Here is a 20,418-nt window from a genome sequence, read left to right as displayed (position 1 = left end):
GGACAGCTGAGCACACTTGAGGCAGAATTTCTGGAGACAGCCCTGATGCAGATGCCTGTGCAGGACAGAGGCTGGAACTCTGTGGGAGTGAGTTTGAGGAGGGAATGCTCAGGACTGAATCAAATCCTGTGTTGATAAAGGCAGGCAGTTCTTAAAGTGGTAGACCTCTAGCAATGGGAGGACAGTCCTCACCGTGCAAGGTGAGTGTCAGCTCCTTAAATGAGATCAAACAGAACAGATTTGCAGCTACAGTGGTGAGAAAGAACAAAGTCCCTTTTGTTCTTTCTGTGTGGAGTTCAGCTTATTCAATAAACTGGTTGCGTGTGCTTAAATCTCTTTTGTTGATTTTTTAAAATGTACTGTCACTGAAATGGAAAATTAAACAATATTGAAAAGCACAAAGGGAAATGTAAAAATCACACAAATCCCTTTCATAACGAGTAAGCATTATTAGTTTAAAAGTTTTGACAGAATTGGTGAAACTATTTCAGAAACAACTTTACAAACTACTCCAGAAACTTCTCAATAAGGGAGCCTGAGGTTTGAGCCTTGATGATTAATAATTTTAACATTCCTCCCATTATTTTCTCAGATTAGGTGATGTTACAGAATAGCTCCAGCCTTCAATTTGTCATCTAAACATTGGATCATGTAATTTCTTTACTGAATTTTGTTATCGTGTTGTCACCTTTTCTCAAATTGATATGTAAATACTATGGAACAATGGAGGAAGATTCAACGTCCAAAAGTCTGAGCTAAATTCACAAAATACTGAACAGTGAATGACAGCATGTCCTTATTTATCCATGTCCTTGCCAACAGTAGGATTTAATAATCTTTTTTTTTCCTGTACTGGTCCATCTGATAAGGGGAACTATTTCTCACTGTTATTTCTAATTGAATTTCTAATTAAGGTTGAATATTTTTCATGTGGGCTTCCCTGGTGGCTCAGATGGCTCCTGCAATGCAGGAGATCTGTGTTTGTTCCCTGGGTTCGGAAGATCCCTTGGAGAAGGGCATGGCAACCCACTCCAGTAGTCTTGCCTGGAGAATCCCATGGACAGAGGAACTTGGTGAGCTACAGTCCATGGGGTCGCATATTTACAGGACACATGTCTGGTTGAGAGGTATGAACAAGAGTAGATATTTAAAACCTAAGGATATGCAGGTAACAATGGCTATACTAAGTACTGACGGGGCTCAGTTCATGATGGGCACCATTAGCGAGGATGTAGTGTGTATACTCATTGTCAGGGAGGGTGTTTCTATTTAATAAGCATAATTACACAGTTCCTGAAGGGATGGCAAATCCCATGTAGTAACTGGACTTCTGGAGTTGCACCCGTGGGTCCCCTACTACATTATCCCACATGAAAAGTCTCTGGAGGATGGACAGGTAGGATTTTTAACAAAAACAAAAAACTACTAACTGAGGCTATATACTTCATCTTAGTTTACACATCTGTAGAATGGAGATACCAGTGCTTATCTCATTGGGCTATTGTGAGTATTTACTGAGAAAGTACATATGAAATCATTAGCCCAGAACATGGTAAACACTCAATAAATATTAGACATTATTTACTATATTTTTGTGTTAAAACAAGGAGTTAACTAGGTGATCTCTAAGGCACCTTTCAGAGTTACAGATTTGTGATACTGAAAATATATAGCTTTCCTTACGTGATCTATAATTTAAAGAAAAATTGAGGATATAGCAGCTTTAAAGTGAGCAAAAATGAGCTGGGTAATTACTCTCAATTTAAGTTATGTCCGGGAAAATGAATTGAGTAAGATTGTAATATATAGCATAACCTGTAAGAAGAGGTTCTTACACAAAGACACAGTCAAGCCTCCAGAATAGAGCTGACAACATGTAATGCAGACTATTTAGCTAAGCTTACGCTTTTATGAGAAGTATGGAAAATAGCTCAAAACCTTGAAAATATATTCTATAGAACAGGAAGAACAGTTATCAGCTATCATTCCTTTTCAGCCTCTACTGAAAATCAACAACTCCTATGGAGAAGTCAACTGTAAATGTTTGCAGCAATGTTTGAAAAAAAAGAAAGAAACATAACATTCTTATCAAACAAATTTAGAGCTGTTGACCTATCAATATTTTAGCTCTTCCAAACCAAGTCCTTCTAAGTTCAGCTCAGTATATTCAAATATTGAGCATACTGATTTTCTTAATTAAGAGAAGTTTCAGCATCCAAAGTTATTTATTTGACCCTGGGAAACAAGACCTCTGGTCTTAAAGGAGCTTCCTGGCAAATTTGGAATATAGAAACCTAGAATTTAAAGGAGCTTAGACATCTAATTTTTTCTACAATATTCTTAAGATGATTTGATCTCTGATTAAGTCCTACTTGGATTTTTGGTCAGTGTTGCAAAGTGAAAGTGAAAGTTAAGTTGCTCAGTCGTGTCCGACTCTCTGTGACCCCGTGGACTGTAGCCTACCAGGCTCCTCCGTCCATGGGATTCTCCAGGCAAGAATACTGGAGTGGGTTGCCGTTTCCTTCTCCAGGGGAGAAGTCAGTGTTGCAAGTGCTTATCAAAACTTCTGATATTCCTTTCCTTCCAGGCACATGGAGGAATGTATGCCCTCATTTCCTGAAAATTAGACATGGCTCTAGACTTGCTTTGGCCAATAAAGTTCAAGTGGAAATGATGTGAATCACTTCTAGGTAGAAACATTCAGAAGCCAACTGGTGACTCAAGCTCTATTTTCTTGCTCAGATGACCCCTGGAGACTCTGGATGGCAGTGTCATAGGATGGTGGGTCCTCTGCCATCTTGGGTCTTGGAGTGTTTCAGCGGGCAGACCCCTTGGTGGCCTGTGTTGGACAGATAATGTAAATAGGAGATAAACTTTTGTGTGATTGAGGTTTAAGGTTCTTTGTTGCTGCAGCAGAAACTGGACTAACTTGATAAATATTTTTTAAAACTGTGCTTTTGCATGAGCCCCTTCTATGTCTGGATAAAAACATTATTTTACTATTCTGTCTCATGTGAAGTTAAGATGTGGCTCCATATTAGAGTAAATGTTTAAAATAAGAAACTGAGAAAAGAGTAAATATTTAACCTTTTAACGCCCTCCAGAGAAGAAGAGATTTGCTCCTTTTGTTCTTCCACATGTCAGAACACAAACATCATGTTCCCCATAAGTCTTCTCCCTGCAACAAAACTCTATTTTCCTTTTTACACATGGTTTCTTGACTTTTTGCCATTCTGGTTACTCTCTGTATAATTTTTGTTTTGCCAGTGTTCCATTTAATTCTAATGTCTAGAACTGAATACAATTCTTAGCAAATTAGATACTGCAGGGGGACTCGTTACTTGGCTTTTCTGAGATTTTTGATGATGGTGAATATGGTTATTTACTGTAGGTACATTACTTTAAATCAGATTTAGGTAGGGCTGGCAGTTTTAGATAAGTCTCAGAATTGGGTTTGGTTCAGAAGGATCTGGCCCTCCTCAATCTCCATTGAAAGCTGGTAATCCTTGGTGGGCAATAATACCAGGGGCTTAACATGGATTGCATCTAAGGTCTAACCCTGGATGAAATGGGAGTAATTGACAATTTTCAGTGGGACAGTGATAAACACACATTTATATTATGAACTCTGGAAAAAAGAAAAAGAATAACCACTAGGTGATACACACTTGGGAATGGGTGAGATCAAAGGCTGAGAGACAAGTCAATTATTCAACCAAGCAAGCTACGTAACGTATTGGTTGCTTACTAATGTATTGAATGCTCATGATGGTTGGCTATCAGTGAACAAAATATATATCTGAAGACAGGAAGGAGGAGATGTAGTAAAGGCTACAGTATAAGTGAGCACACTGAAAGGGCAGAAGGTTAATGTCTGAGGACAGGCTTCCTAAAGTAGCAATTTGAGAACCAGCAGTCTCTAGTAATGACAAAGTCCATGAACATAACAGGAAACCCATCTGGAATGGTTTAGAAAATAAACATAAAAGTGTAGAGGTAGGGTTCCCTCTGAACTATTTGATCAGGGCTGTTTCCACTGTTTTTCCTATTTCTTTGGCTCTTTTTATATGTGAACTATTTCCTTAGGCTGATTTTTCTTATGGTTTCAAGGTAACTATCAGCAGTATTGAAGAATCCTTACTTCCCAGTTTGTCTCTCGTGGGAGAAGTACCTATTTCCCAGAACCACTGAACGGAAGTTCTGAGATTAGTTCTCATAGGATTATTCCTGAATCAATCACTGTGGCTGAGTAAGTGCATGCACTAATTCTGAAGGTAGAGCTAATGCCAGCTTTTCAAAAACACACAAGATAAGTGAAACATAGGTGTCTATTGAAAAAATTGGCCTGTAATTCGCAAGGACTGTGACAGGAGGAATAAATGTGGTATAAACAACTCACACATGGTGACTAAAAAATGTACAGAAAAATGGGACCAGATTCACAGAGGTAGAGAATTTTACACTTGAATGGGGGTGATAATTGTTGGAAAGGCACTTTGGGAATGAAGAAGATGTGGATATGAACTAAGAGGTTTATGTATACTCTGAAATATATGAGGTTGGAGAGAATGCTTTATGTAAGGTGTACAGGGGAAGCAGTTCAGTGCAGAGGGCATTTGTTGCTAGGGGAAGAAATGGAGGTACAGTCAGTGACAGTGGATTTTGAGAAGCCAAGAAAGAGCTTTGTGGTTGAAAAATGGCAGCAGAGAAGTGGTGATACCATTAATTCATACGTGGGATGCAGCAGGAGGAGAAAGTCTGGATAGATCTTTCCACATCTCTACCCACGGATGGAGGGTTTTAAGATACATGAGCTGTAGCTCAGAAGAGAGTGGATATTTATATTTGGGCAGAAAATGAGAAAAGCATCAGAGCAGTTTATTAGGATGGAGAATATAGGAGAGTAGCCTCCTCTGTGAAATCTTGTCGGGTTTTTTTAAGTTGGATTCACCCTGTTATATAGGTAGTTATTTTTTCCAACAGATAAAGACTTCAGTGAAATGTGAACTAAAAGCAAGATTGCATTACGATCATCTTGAAACCTTTGAAGAATCAGTTTCTGGGACTTCAAATTCCAACCAATAACATTTTGTTCGCATTCATAACTATTTACATATTCATCATTTGCCTACTTGCATATTGGATAGATCCAGTTTCTCCGCAGGTGGCACATTTATAGGTTCCAGCTGCCTTCAGGCCTCTGGTCACAAGAACACTTGCTCTTTCTCATTGAGTTTCTGTATGTTGAGGGCCCTTGGCTTGCCCTTTAATTCAACTGAGAGGTTTGAAATTCACCTCCTGGAAGCTGGACACCTGGCTCCATTTGGCTCTGTTCACTCAAGGTCTCTCACTGGCAGTGAAAACCACGGTGCCTCCTGCTGTCCTCTCCCAGAAACCCCTCTTTAACCCCCATTAGGCTTTGTCAAGGTGCACAGCTAGATACAGCTCAGAATCAGGCTGGTTGAGCTCCACTTTCTCATGCCACATGCCCACAAGATGCTTAATGCTTCCTTCTACTTGGTCGGCTCTCTGTGTTCCTATTCATGATGTATTGTCATGTTTCTTCTCAGGCTTCAGATAATTTTCCATTTTGTAGCCCCTCAAACTCTCATTCCTCTGGTAGGTAAATTCATTTATTTTGACTATTATGTCAGGATATTTTATTCAACAGTATTCTAAAATTTGTGACTCCAAACTCCTGTAATCATTTTTTTCAGCTCTAGTATTTATTAGTTTCTGTCTCATGTGGTTGCACATTTGTCCAATCTGAATGTGTGCACATAACACTCATAATACATGTCTGCCATTGTCTTCAGGTTTACTTTCTATGCTTGACCACAATTTCTTCTCTATCTGTACTCTCTATGATAGCAGGACAGCGCCTTGTGTACAACTGTCACTCAAACATTTGACAAAATAAATTTATGTTCAGACAAGTGCATATCTAATTGTTTTATCAATTATGTGGTAGGGAAAATGGAATTTAACTTCCTTTGAAATATTTTTGTATTTCTGTTATCATTAAGCCAAGTATTTCACATTTCTTTACTGTTAGAAACAAGGTAATATATCCGATACTTTGGCACTGATTTCTGTACTAGATCTGTAGCAGGCTTGCCTCTAGTGATTCTCTTACAGCCATGATAACAATTGCTAAGGACCAAGTACTAATCCATTAAGCCTGGATTCTTCCTTAAAACCCTTCTCCTTGCTGTGCTATTGATAACTACCACAAGTGATTAGAGCAGGGACATAATACTGAATATTTAATGGTTTGCTGGACCAAGTGAGAATACTATATGTGAGTCCTGACTTTAATAATTAAAAAATATCCTCTCTACTTAAGTGCCAAAGAGTTCTTTTGGCAGGGATGCGTCTAATGTGCTCTGTGATGTTCATGAGGAAATGAACAGGGAAAAGTAAGATAACTTTTTTTTTACTATACTGAATTGGTTGACTACTGAAACATTGTATATAGCATGTAAATAGAATGTACCTGGGTTTAGAGAAAATGCTATAAATTCTTATACTTCATTTTGTTGTTGTTCAGTCGCTAAATTCTGTCCATCTCTTTGTGACCCCATGGATTGTAGCCTGCCAGGCTCCTCTGTCCATGGGATTTCCCAGGCAAGAATACTGGAATAGGTTGCCATTTCCTTTTCCAGGGGATCTTCCCAACCCTGGGATTGAACTTGCATCTCCTGCTTGGCAGGTGAATTCTTTACCACTGAGCTACTTGGGAAGCCTCCATACTTCATGACCAGTAGGTCATTTTAGAAATATATTACAAACAATAGTGTTGGAAGTTTTACTGTCTGATGCAATTTAATTCTCTACTTTTTTTAAAGATAGAGCTACTAACCTCCCTCTCAACTACAATATAATATTCCTAAATTTTCAGCTTATTACCCTTTCATATTAAACAAGAATGGTACTATTAACACAATGGCTGTTAATCTAGTGGAATATTTTTAGTGTTACAGGGCTGTCTATGTAAATAATCATTAATCTTTAGAATATTAAGACAAAAGCTTTAGAAATACTCAGTTACTAACTTTTCAAGATATTGTAAAACTGAGTTCTAAGGGCAGAAACACCACAAAATTTTAAAATCTTTGTCATGTGATATATATGAGGGAATAAGAATTTGACTCAGTAACCTTTGCATTCTTTAGCTGTCAGTTCATATTCTCATTGCTGACCTAAATTTATAGACACTCTGAGAAGAGTCTTTAGGGAAACATTTCCTTATGTATACAAAGAGTAAATATTTTCTTGGGGGAAATTTTTGCCCTAAATTTTACCACTCAAGAAATTTAGTTTCATTGAGGACATATTTAGAGATTCAGATTTTTCAAAAATCTTTTCAATGATTTCCTAAAAGAATAATTTTAAGGAAAAGATGGTTATAATATAGATTCCCTTCCCCTATAGCAAAAACTAAGAAAATGCCTAATATGAAGACTTTAAAAAATTTAATCCCAGATACAGCAAAGCATAAAATTGTAGGTTTGAGAATAGGAACTGATTTGTTAAAATGGCCAACATAATAAAGTTTAAAGTCAAAGAAGAAAACTACACATTCTGATAAATTCCCATGACCAAGCAGATTGATTTGGTATTTTATTTCTTGATCATTTTATTTATCCTAAAGGTTTAGAGAGTGAACTGTGCTTCAACTGATGAAAATTATAACTTTGCAAGATGTGGAATTCACAGTCTTTTTACTTGGACTGTTGAAAAATAAATTCTGCGTCCTTAAAGTAAATCTATTTTAGTTAGCCTTTTCAAAGATTTAAAATTCTATTAAAAACTAAGCAAAGCAAAGAGATTTTAATGAAATTGTGTATTTTAACATACACTGCTAACTCTTCAGTTCAGTTCAGTAGCTCAGTCGTGTCCGACTCTCTGCGACCCCATGAATCGCAGCACACCAGGCCTCCCTGTCCGTCACCAACTCCTGGAGTTCACTCAAACTCATGTCCATAGAGTTGGTGATGCCATCCAGCCATCTTGTCCTCTGTCAGCCCCTTCTCCTCCTGCCCCAATCCATCCCAGCATCAGAGTCTTTTCCAATGAGTCAACTCTTTGCATGAGGTGGCCAAAGTACTGGAGTTTCAGCTTTAGGATCATTCCTTCCAAAGAACACCCAGGGCTGATCTCCTTTAGAATGGACTGGTTCAATCTTCTTGCAGTCCAAGGGACTCTAAGGAGTCTTCTCCAACACCACAGTTCAAAAGCATCAATTCTTCAGCTCTTAGACTAAAGGAAAAAACTATTGAAATTTTTTACTAAACAATTTCCTTCTAAACATATTATCAATTATTATAGAAAAGCACCAATATATTAACCTTTATTAGATCATTTTGTTGAAATAAGACTGATGCAACTTAGTTTAATATGATCAAAACAGGATAGATGCATAGTATCCTCTTATATCTTATTGGTAAAGGAAGAAAATTAATGAAAATTTTAAGTGGTATTCAAAGAGTGAAATCTTTCATGAAATATTTCATTTTCTGTGGGATGATATTTACACATATTCAGTACAAGATAGATGGGGAAAAAGTGGAAACAGTGACAGAATTTATTTTCTTGGGCTCCAAAATCACTGTGGATGTTGACTGCAGCCACAAATTAAAAGATGCATGCACCTTAGAAGAAAAGCTATGACAAACCTAGAAAGTGTATTAAAAAGCAGAGACATCACTTTGCTGACAAAGTTACCTTTAGTCATAGCTATGGCTTTCCTAGTAGTCATGTATGGACATGAGTTGGACCATGAAGAAAGTCAAAGAATTGATGCTTTCGAAATGGTGCTGGAGGAGATTCTTGAGAGTCCCTTGGACAATAAGGAGATCAAACCAGTCAATTCTAAAGGAAATCAATCCTGAATATTCACTGGAAGAACTGATGCTGAAGCTGAAGCTCCAATACTTTGGCCACCTGATGGGAAGAGCCAACTCACTGGAAAAGACTCATGCTGGGAAAGACTGTGGGCAGGAGGAGAAGAGGGCAACAGAAGATGAAATGGTTGGATGATATCACTGACTCAATGGACATGAGTTTGAGCAAACTCTGGGAGATAGTGAAGGACAGGGAAGTCTGGAGTGCTACAGTACATGGAGTCACAAACAGTTGGACATGACTGAGTGACTGAACAACAAGTACAAAATAAAACCACAAATTATCCATGGAATGTTAAAATTGAGTATCACTTTTGGCAGGCAAACTAATGACTTCTAAATGTTGTTCTAGTCTCCAGAATCTGTGAATAGGTTACATTAAGTGGCAAAGGGTGATTAAAATAGAAGATTGAATTAAGTTTGCTAATTAGCTTATAAAATAGGTGGATTAATCTGGATTATTCAGGTTGGCCCAATCACAAGGGTCCTTAAATGTTTAGAGAGGAGCAGAATAATGATTGTCAGAGTGAATGCCATGTGAGAAAGGCTCAAATTGCCATTGCTGGCTTTAAAGGCAGAAGAAGGCCAGTAGCCAAGAAATGCTTGTAGAAGCTGGCAAAAGCAAGGAAACAACTCCTTTAGAGAGTCTAGAAAGGAGCACAGTCCTGCTGTGAGATCATTGTCCAGTGAAACCCCTTTCCTACTTTTTATCTCCAGAACTGCAAGATTATAGATTTGTGTTGTTTTACACCACTAAATTTGTTAGAATTGAAAATGAACACAACTATAGTGATATATATATATATATATATTTGAAATCTTAAATTTAAAAAATTTGAGACCAGTTTGAAGGAGAAGTGACTGGCAACAACAGTTGCCACAGTTACTATTAGTAACAATGGTTACTCTTTTCAAGTTTATAAAATGTTTCTACAGGGGTCTCCCATGGGCCTTTCATGGGGGCTTCATTGTAACTAGCCAGGTAGAAGAGACAACTCTCATGCATATTTTACAGATGAGGAAACCAAACCTCTGAGAGATGATGGCACAGACAGAGCTGGAGTGTCGTCCCATCTTCCTTTGCTGAAGCCTGGGCACGTTAGCCTGTGTGCTAGACCATGACTAGTAGATGTAAGCCTTTCAGTAAACATGAGTCTTTTTTCTATATCTAAGGGCTTAATTACAGTTTGGAGGATTGGCAGCTACTTAGGTTTCAAAGCAACTTTAACTTCTAATCTCTTTGAATCTGTTCTCAATAAATCTAGGGTTTTGTTTGTATCTCTGGATACAAAGATATTACAGAGTTCCTATTATGACCTTGAGAAAATTATGAACACTTTCATTTGTTTTCTGAGTCAAGAAAATTTAGTACTTGTTCAGCTGCTGGGAAAATTGAGAATAAATTACTCTCTTGCTATGGTTTAATTTTTTTCAAGTTTCAATTTATTTGTAGAATTCATTTCATTTTAAATTTAATATTATTGAACTAATTCAGTTTCTAACCTAATTTATGTCAGTCATGGAGTAGAAATGTTAGGCCATTATTCAAGACTGAATGTGAAAGTGTTAGTTGCTCAGTCTTGCCCGGCTGTTTGCAAATCCCATGGACTGCAATCTGCTAGGTTCCTCTGTCCATGGGATTCTCCAGGCAAGAAAACTGGCATGGGTTGTCATTTCCTTCTCCAGGGATATCTTGCTGATCCAGGGATTGAACCTGGGTCTCCTGCATTGCAGGCAGATTCTTTATCATCTGAGCCACCAGGGAAGCCTCTTATTAAAGATTAATAGTAGGTAAAAGATTATTAACAGATTCTGTCACACAACATGGTTAGCTAGTGGGTCCGTGTTGGTGGTGCTTACAAGTGTGGGTTGCCTGAATTTGAATTCTGGCTTCCTCCTTACTGGAGGACTTTGGGCAAGGTAGTTATCGTTTTTAAAATGGTTATTTATGAATTTTTGGCTGTGCTGGGCCCTTGTTGCTGTGCATGGGCTTTCTCTAGCTGTGGTGAGCGGAGGCTACTCTCCAGCTGCCGTGAACTGGTTTCCTATTGCGGTGGCTTCTCTTGTTGCAAAGCACAGGCTCTAGAGTGCGGGCTTTGGTAGTTGTGGCACGTGAACTTACTTGTCCCATGGCATGTGGAGTCTTCCTGGACCAGGGGTCTGACCTGTGTCCCCTGCTTTGCAGACAAATTCTTAACCACTGGATGGCCAAGAAAGTCTGGTATTAATTATTTTGTACTATCAATTCTTCATCTGTAAAATGAGGATTATAAAAGTTATTAACTTAGAGAGTTTACATGAGAACTGAGATAATATGTGGAAAATATTTTAAGTTGTGCTATATAAATGTGGTTGTTATTATACAAATCCTGTTTAAAATCATTACTTTTAAAAGGGAAGAAACACTTTTAAAAGCAACATTTTCTAACATTGATATGACTGATCTATTTTACCTGAGTTACCATTATATTTTGGAGAAGGCAATGGCACCCCTCTCCAGTACTCTTGCCTGGAAAATCCCATGGACAGAGGAGCCTGGTAGGCTGCAGTCCATGGGGTTGCTAACAGTCGGACACGACTGAGCGACTTCACTTTCACTTTTCACTTTCATGCATTGGAGAAGGACATGGCAACCCACTCTAGTGTTCTTGCCTGGAGAATCCCAGGGACGTGGGAGCCTGGTGGGCTGCCGTCTATGGGGTCGCACAGAGTCGGACACGACTGAAGCGACTTAGCAACAACAGCAACCATTATATTTAAAGTAAATTTTTTTGTATCTATAATAAGAAAACTGATGCTTATATGATACTACAAAGAATTTGTTTCCTAGTAAATAAAAGCTCTTAGCTTTACATTAGAGCTGTGTGGAGAGTGAAAAAGTTGGCTTAAAGCTCAACATTCAGAAAATGAAGATCATGGCATCTGGTCCCATCACTTCATGGGAAATAGATGGGGAAACAGTGGAAACAGTGTCAGACTTTATTTTTGGGGGCTCCTAAATCACTGCAGATGGTGACTGCAGCCATGAAATTAAAAGACGCTTACTCCTTGGAAGGAAAGTTATGACCAACCTAGATAGCATGTTGAAAAGCAGAGACATTACTTTGCCAACAAAGGTCTGTCTAGTCAAGGCTATGGTTTTTCCTGTGGTCTTGTATGGATGTGAGAGTTGGACTGTGAAGAAGGCTGAGTGCCGAAAAATTGATGCTTTTGAACTGTGGTGTTGGGAAGACTCTTGAGAGTCCCTTGGACTGCAAGGAGATCCAACCAGTCCATTCTGAAGGAGATCAGCCCTGGGATTTCTTTGGAAGGACTGATGCTAAAGCTGAAACTCCAGTAGTTTGGCCACCTCATGCAAAGAGTTGACTCATTGGAAAAGACTCTGATGCTGGGAGGGATTGGGGGCAGGAGGAGAAGGGACGACAGAGGATGAGATGGCTGGATGGAATCACTGACTCGATGGACGTGAATCTGAGTGAACTCCGGGAGTTGGTGATGGAGGCCTGGCGTGCTGTGATTCATGGGGTCACAAAGAGTCGGACATGACTGAGCAACTGAACTGAACCGAACCATATATTAATGGAATTGAGAAAATGTAGTATGTACAGCAAATTATAAATGAGTTCTCTAGCAGAACATTTTTCCATTTCTTTATTCTAAATAGGGCGAGGAGGAGTTATTTCCCCAAGTTGCTAAAATCTTGGCATTTTTACTGAAAACTTCTAGTCATAGCTTTATCATTTTCGCCAAGTTATCTTTAACATCGGTGACTAAGTTCATAAGTAAAAAGGAATCACTTTATGTAGTCTGTTGCATTTTACATACTCAAAAAAAGAAAAGAAAAGAAAAGAGAAAAACCCTCAAAGCCCCCAATAACAAAACACAATTCCAATTTATAAGGGAACACATATGCCTTGTGAAAATATAAATAAGTATTTTATTAAAATCCCATAAACAATGATTTTTAAGGCACATGTTCAAGTAATAAGCCAAACTTTATAAATGTTATTTGATTAAAAAATATTTAGCTTTCAGGAAGGCAATAATGGTTTTAAATCAAAGGGATAGTATCAATAAAAAGATAACTAATGTGTAATACATTTTGGTTCCATATGCCATTATTAATTGGAGAAGTTAGAATTCTTTTTTAAATTGAAGTGTAGTTGATTGAGTATGTTGTGTTAATTTTTGCTGTGAAAGTGTTAGTCACTTAGTTGTTTCCGACTCTTTGTGGCCCCATGGACCGTAGCCGTACATACACACATATATTCTTCTCTATATTCTTTTCCATTATGTTAGAGAATATTGAGTATAGCTCCCTTTTCTATACAGTAGCACCTTGTTGTTTTTTCATTCTATATATGATAGTTTCTATCTGCTAATTTCAAACTTCAATTCCTTTCTCCCCCATCCTCTCCCCCTTGGCAAGCACAAGTTTGTTCTTCATGTCTGTGGCTCTGTTTCTATTTTGTAGATAAGTTCAAGTGTTCCCTAGTTTAGATTCCACATGTAAGTGATATCATATGCTATTTGTATTTCTCTTTCTGGTTTCCTTCACTTACTGTGATAATTTCACAGTCCATCCATGTGACTGCAAATGGCATTATTTCCTTATTTATTGGTTATGGCTGAGCAGTTTTTCATTGTGTGTATGTACCACATCTTCTTTATCCATCCGTCTGCTAATGGACATTTAGGTTGTTTTCCTGTCTTGGCTATTGTAGATAGTTCTGCTATAAACATGGAGGTGCATCTTTTTGAATTGTAGTTTTGTCTGAATATGTGCCTAGAAGTGGGATTACTGGGTCAGATAGCAGTTATTTTCAGTCTTTTAAGGAACTTCCATACTGTTTTCCATCGTTGCACCAACATACATTCCTACCAACAGTGTACGAGCATTCTCTTAGCTCCACACCTTAGTTTTTATTTGCATTTCTCTGATAATTAGTGATGATGAACATCTTTTCATGTGCTGTTGGCCATTTGTATATCTTTGGAGACATATCTATTTAGGTCTTCTGCCTATTTTTTTGGTTGGGGTGTTTGGTTTTTGTTGTTGAGTTGTATGAACTGTTTGTATATTTTAGAGATTAAGCCCTTGTCTGTTGCATCATTTACAAATATTTTCTCCCATTCCGTATGTTGTCTTTTCATTTTGTTTATGGTTTCCTTTGTTGTACAAAAGCTTGTGAGTTTGGTTAGTCCTATTTTTTAACTTTTGCTTTTACTTCTATTGCCTTGGAAAACTGACCTAATAAAACACTGGTATGAATTATGTCAAAGAATGTTTTGCCTATGTTCTCTTCTAGGAGTTTTATGGTGTTGTGAAAGTGAAAGTGAAGTTGCTTAGTCATGTCCGACTCTTTGTGACCCCATGGACTATAGCCTACTAGGCTCCTCAGTCCATGGAATTTTCCAGGCAAGAGTACTGGAGTGGATTGCCATTTCCTTCTCCATGGAATCTTCCCAACCCAGGGATTGAACCCAGGTCTCCTGAATTGCAGGCAGATGCTTTACCATCTAAGCCACCAGGGAAGCCTGGTGTCATGTCTTATATTTAGTTCTTTAAGCCATTTTGAATATGATATGAGGGTGTGTTCTAATTTTATTGATTTACATGTGGCTGTCCAACTTTACCAACACCACTTGCTGAAGAGACTGTCTTTTTCCTGTTGTACATTCTGTCTTTGTCAAAGATTATTGACCATGGGTGTGTGGGTTTATTTCTGAGAATGAATGAATGAATGAGTGCATCATAGAGTATTTATACAATAAAATACCATAAAGAAGTAAAAAAAAAGAACTAGACCTACACAAATTGGCATGAATAATCCTCAAAACCATTATCAAGGAAAAATACAAGTTACAGAGTAAAATATGCAGAATAATACATTTATACAAAATGCTATTTATTTCTGGATAAAATCATATGTAAGGGTAATACCCATCTACTTGAAGATAGTGGTTAGCTTTGGTGCAGGGATAAGAGAAGTGAATGGGGTTGAGACAGTTATGTAGAAAGCTTCAAGACTCTCTATAGCATTTTATTTCTTAAATAAAAAGAATCAGACCCAACTATGGCCATATATTTTGATTTTTAAATATGAAATGTTTCCAACTTTCAAAATAGAATACAACCTAACAAAAATTCTCTAACTTTTTTCAGAGTTTTTCAAATCAAATTATAGTTGATGTATATTATATAACTCACAGGTATATAGCAGTTTATGATTTAAAAAGTTATATTCCATTTTAGTTATTATAAAATATTGGCTATGTTCTCTGTGTTGTAAAATATATTCTTATAGCTTATTTTATATGAAATAGTTTACAGCTCTTTATTCTCTACCCCTATGTTTACCCTCCCTTTTTCCCTCTCTCCACTCATAACCACTAGCTTGTTCTCTGTATCTGTGCATCTCCTTTCTGGTTATATTCACTAGTTTCTTATATTTTTCAGATTCTACATAAACATTACATCATACAGTATTTATGTTTCTGTCTTATTTCATTTAGCATAATACCTTCCAAATCCATCCATTTTGTTGCCAATGGCAAAATTTCATTCTTTTTTATGGCTGAGTAGTATTCTATTAGCATTCTGCATGCCACATCGTTATCCATTCATCTGTTGACAGACACTTAAGTTGTTCCTGTATCTTGGCAACTGTAAATAATGCTGCTTTGAATATTGCATGTATCTTTTCAAGTTAGTATTTTTGGTTTTTTTTTTCAGATATATACCCAGGAGTAGAATTATTGGCTATTTCTGATTTTAGTTTTTTGAGAAACAGCCCTACTGTTTTCCACAGCAGCTGCACTAATTTACATTTCCAGCAACACTGTATGAGGTTTCCCTTTTCTCTGTATCCTTGCCAGTATTTGTTATTTGTGTTCTTTTGGATGGTAGCAATTCTGACAGGTGTTTGGTGATGTCTCATTTTGGATTTTGATCTGTGTTTCCCTGGTGATCAGTGCTGTTGAGCATCTTTTCATGTGCCCAGAGGCCATTTGCATTTCCTCTTTGCAAAATGTATGTTTAGGTTTTCTGCCCATTTTTTAATTTGGTTGTTTATTTTTTTGGTCTTGAGTTGTATGAACTGTTTATTTGTTTTATATTAACCCCCTTTTGACTATTATCATTTGCTAGTATTTTCTCCTATTTAGTAGTTTGCCTTTTCATTTTGTTGATGGTTTGCTTTGCTGTGCAAAAGCTTTTAAGTTTAATTAGGTCCTATTTGTTTATATTTGCTTTTGTTTCCTTTGTTTTAGGAGACAGATACAAAAAAAATGTTACAATTTATTTTGGCATGTTTGCTTATGTTTTCCTCAAGAAGTTTTATGATTTCTGGTCTTACATTTAAGTCTAATTTATTTTGAGTTTATTTTTATATATGGTGGTAAAGACTTTCTAATTTCATATTTTTACATATCCCTTAACTTTTTGGAGTTTAACAACATTTTTGAAGTTTAAATTGCAGTAGATTTGTAGAAAATATACAGAATTCATTTTTATGTATCTTTTAATATGAATGTATCATATGTGCCTATATTAGTTTTCTATGGTTTCTGTAACAAATTACTACAAACTTGGTAGCTTAAAAAGCAGAAATGTATTCCCTCTGAATTCTGGAGGCCAGAGTCCAAAAGTAGTATTGCTGGGTTGAAAACAAGCTGTCAGCAGAGCTGTGTTCCATCCAAAGGCTCTGAAAGGGAATGTGTTCATTGCCTCTTCCAGCTTCCGGTGGCTGCAGACATTCCTCAGCTTGTGGCTACGTCACTCCAGTCTTCAAGGTGAGCATCGTCAAATCTCATTCTGCTCCATTTTCACATAGCCTTCTCTTCTTTGTGTATGTCCATGTCAAATCTCTGTACTTAGGAGATGAAGGGCACTTCCCCGGCAGGCTGGGGGTTAAAGCGTGGCCTTCCAGTGGAGGCAGTTCAGGTTCAGTCCCTGGCTGGAGAGCTAAGATCCCACACACCTTGTGGCCAAAGAACCAAAACATACAATGGAAGCAATGTTGTAGTACAAATTAATAAAGACTTTTTTAAAAAGAGAGATTAAGGGCTGTATTTAAGGTCCATCTAGATAACCCAGGATAACCTTCCCATCTAAAAATCCTTAATTCAATCTCATCTGCAAAGACTCTTTCCCTAAATAAGGTAGTATTTCCTGATTCCAGTATTAGGACCTAAAATCTTTGGGACCATTATTCATTCTGTTACAGTATCTGTCATGCAACTTGTTCCTTTTTATTTTACAACATGTCTTAGAGATTTTTTTTTTTTCATATTGGTTAATATAGACCTTTCTTATTCAATGTCATTGCTGTAGAGTATATTTAGGATGGATATTTCATTTTGTTTTTCTTTTTTGGCCATGCCATGCAGCATATGGAATCTTAGTTCCCTGACCAGTGTTTGAACTCACATCTGCTGCATTGGAAGCACAGAGTCTTAACCACTGGACTGCCAGGAAAGTCCCTCAGTTTATTTTTCAATTCCGAAAGTCATGAGCAATGTGTTTATTTTTCATTTTTTAAACATGCAACAATGATTGGTGAAGGGGTTAGAGTGGTGTACAATGATTGCCAACCACTGTTACATTTCAGGGGTAGGGGATAACTACTGTGTATGCTTAGTTGCTCAGCTGTATCCAACTCTTTGTGATCTCATGAACTATAGCCCTCCAGGCTCCTCCTCCTATGAGATTTTCCAGGCAAGAATACTGGAATGGGTTGCCATTCTCTTCTCCAAGGGGGGTCTTCCCAACCCAGAGATCAAATTCACATCTCTTGTGTCTCCTGCGTTGCCAGGCAGATTCTTTACCACTGAGCCACCCGGGAAGCCTTGCTGTGTTTGGTGTGTTGGTCAAAGGGAAGTTAGATTTATTCTGTATTGTTTCATTTTATTCTTAATAAAGAAATGCAATTATATTGCATTACTTATTTGGTTAAAATAAATAATAATACTAAAATAATAATTTAATGTAGCTGGGTTTTGGCACTATTCCTCATTTGAACTTTCAAGCGTTTATGGCCTATTCATTACTCTGAACTCCTAAACTTTGAGTCATTTTTCTGTTTGTTTTGCTGAAAAATCAAAGTCAAAAAAAGAAAACAAAGGAATTCATTATAATGAATATCTTAACCTGATTTCTGAAATTATTATCAAGCATAGTGGTCCCAGATTTAACAGAGTGCAACTTAGATTGAACTCACTGAATTCTGACCATAATAATAGAATATTATACAATTTTCTTGCTAAACTGTTACAATTTTGATGCTAATGAGACCAATCTCTTAAATTAAACTATTGCAGTAATAGCAGAAATTTGAGGAATGACTGACTGCTTTGAGAGGAACTATTTAAAAAATGTAATTTAACAAAGATTGATGTTTTTGCCCAAAGTGTTAAATTCATAATTATCATTTCATAATTTATGGTAATATTAATATTATCCACTCATATCCACTTTTTATCAAACTAGATTATAAATAGCCCAGTGAAAAATCTAAGATTAAGTCATTTGTTTATTTAAACTAAATATTTAAGTTTTAAATAAATGAGTGAACAAGTAGAGAAAATTAGCACCAAGGGTCTCTAAGATGCTAACACTGTCTGAAGCTGTGCTTATACTGATTGTTCATTAACAAGAGAATAGCTTTCCTAGTAAGAAACTCTCACAGCACAAACCTCCTTTCTCAGCAGTACTGTTTGACAGTAGGCAAGCAGTAAATGTTTAGAACTTGAGAGCAGCCTTACAAGTAATAAATACAAATAACTTGTGATCACATCAATACATTGTATTTTGTATACACTAATAATGAATTATCAGGAGGAGAAATTAAGAAAACAATTCAATTTACAATTGTGTCAAAAACAGTAAAGTTCCTAGGTATAAACTTAACCAAGGATTGGAAAGACCTCTATACTGAAAACTATAAAGACATTAAAGAAATAAATTGAAGAAGACACAAATAAATGGAAAGGTTTTCCATGCTAATGGATTGGAAGATTTAATACGGTTAAGAAGTCCATATTGCTCAAAGCAATCTACAGATTCAGTGCAATTTTCTATCAAAATTCCAATGAAATTTTTTATAATAACAGCACAAACAATCCTAAAATTTATGTTGAATCACAAAAGACCCCAAATAGCCAAAGCAGTCTTGATAAAGAACAAAGCTGGAGGCATCACACTCCCTGATTTTAAACTATATAAAACAAAGGTAAATAATATTATATTTACCAATATAGTATAGTATTGGCATAAAAACGGACACTGCTCAATGGAACAGCATACAGAGGCCAAAAATTAACCTCACACATTCAGTAAATTGATTTATGACAAAGGAGCTAAGAATATACAATGAATAAAGGAGTACCTCTTCAATTAATAGTGTTGGGAAAACTGGACATCCACACGCAAAAAGAATAAAACTCTACTGCTATCTTATGCCATACACAAAAATTAACTCAAAATGGATTAAAGACTTGAATGTAAGACCTGAAATCGTAAAACTCCTGGAAGAAAACATACACAGTAATTTCCTTGACATAGGTCTTGGTGATGAATTTTTGTATCTCAAGCCAAAAGTAAAAGCAACAAAAGGGAAAATAGGGAAGTAGGACTACATCAAATGACTACATCAAACCAAAAAGCAAGGAGAAAAAACTTAGCAAAATGAAAAGGCAACGTGATGAATGGGAGAAAATATTGCAAACTGTATATCTGACAAGAGGTTACCATCCAAAATAAAGAACTTCTGCAGCTCTCTAGCAAAGAAAACAAAACCCACAAATAATCATAGTAAAATATTGGCAGACTATCTGGATGGACATTTTCCCAAAGAAGATGGCCAGTAGGTACATTGAGCATCACTAATCATCAAGTTATGACCAACCTAGATAGCATATTGAAAAGCAGAGACATTACTTTGCCAACAAAGGTCCATCTAGTCAAGGCTATGGTTTTTCCTGTGGTCATATATGGATGTGAGAGTTGGACTGTGAAGAAGGCTGAGCGCCGAAGAATTGATGCTTTTGAACTGTGGTGTTGGAGAAGACTCTCGAGAGTCCCTTGGACTGCAAGGAGATCCAACCAGTCCATTCTGAAGGAGATCAGCCCTGGGATTTCTTTGGAAGGAATGATGCTAAAGCTGAAACTCCAGTACTTTGGCCACCTCATGCGAAGAGTTGACTCATTGGAAAAGACTCTGATGCTATGAGGGATTGAGGGCAGGAGGAGAAGGGGATGACAGAGGATGAGATGGCTGGATGGCATCACTGACTCGATGGACGTGAGTCTGAGTGAACTCTGGGAGTTGGTGATGGACAGGGAGGCCTGGTGTGCTGCGATTCATGTGGTCGCAGAGAGTCGGACATGACTGAGCGACTGAACTGAACTGAACTAAACTGAATCATCAAGAAAATACAAATAAAAGCTATAATGAGATATCACCTCTTACCTGTTAGACTGGTTATTATTTAAAAAAGACAAGAAACAACA

At 37.1% G+C, this 20,418-nt stretch overlaps 1 long non-coding RNA gene across 48 annotated transcripts in view; it reads left to right on the top strand.

Annotated features, from left to right (window-relative positions):
• Nucleotides 1-20,418, top strand: part of LOC147349204 (uncharacterized) — a 535,617-nt gene that overhangs the window by 64,478 nt on the left and 450,721 nt on the right. For 42 of the 48 annotated variants that reach the window (XR_015149613.1, XR_015149614.1, XR_015149638.1 and 39 more), the window contains one exon: nucleotides 16,645-16,700. The exons of 1 other annotated variant lie outside the window; for it this stretch is intronic. This is a non-coding gene — a long non-coding RNA (uncharacterized LOC147349204). 5 more of the 48 variants (XR_015149637.1, XR_015149642.1, XR_015149636.1 and 2 more) reach the window with 5 other exon arrangements.

This window comes from Bos grunniens, chromosome 21 (genome assembly GCF_055505025.1).
Source record: "Bos grunniens cultivar Pamir isolate PY7600 chromosome 21, Bosgru_T2T1.0, whole genome shotgun sequence".
NCBI lineage: Eukaryota > Metazoa > Chordata > Mammalia > Artiodactyla > Bovidae > Bos > Bos grunniens.
This window is presented reverse-complemented; position numbering and strand designations above follow the sequence as displayed.